This window comes from Sinocyclocheilus anshuiensis, unplaced genomic scaffold (assembly GCF_001515605.1).
Source record: "Sinocyclocheilus anshuiensis isolate Anshui unplaced genomic scaffold, SAMN03320099.WGS_v1.1 scaffold63, whole genome shotgun sequence".
In the NCBI taxonomy this organism is placed as follows: Eukaryota; Metazoa; Chordata; class Actinopteri; order Cypriniformes; family Cyprinidae; genus Sinocyclocheilus; species Sinocyclocheilus anshuiensis.
The window spans coordinates 5,364,441-5,365,054 of record NW_015552625.1 but is presented as its reverse complement, the minus strand read 5'-3'; positions in this window follow the sequence as shown (position 1 = coordinate 5,365,054).

Here is a 614-nt window from a genome sequence, read left to right as displayed (position 1 = left end):
TGTTGCTTAAATGTTGCTTAAATTTTAGTTGATTCTATACAATGTTAAACAAATGTTAAACAATTTTAATAGTTTTAAATTTATTAAAATTAACAAAGTAGATTGTTCATCCTGTGTACAGAAAGAAATTATTTTTCCTGATATTGAAATATACATTTCCTTATTGAGATTTCTGTACTTCATAATGCTTTTTAAAAATTGGTGATATTGTGTTTGGCATGCAAAAAGTATGGTGAATATAGTTTTTTTTTAGGCCTAATACATATGTCCCAGATTACAAAGTGACCTGTCCCAGATTATCAAATTCAGGCACAATTTTTTTTTTTGGCACAAAAAACGCTAATAGGTGTGGCATGTCTCCTCTGGGTATTATATCAACATTCTTTCTTCTGGTGTGGTTAGAAAACATCTTAGGGATTTCAGAAAAGTCTAATGTGTTGATCTAATGTGTTAGATAGATATCGAAATAAATAGCAGAAGTCAAAATTGCAAAAAATGTCCCAGATTACCCAAATTCACCCTATCATGAAAACGTTTAACACGCTGTCAATTGTAGTCGAATTCGTAAGAATTCGTAACAATTGACAAAAAAGCATGGGGGAAAAAAGCATGAA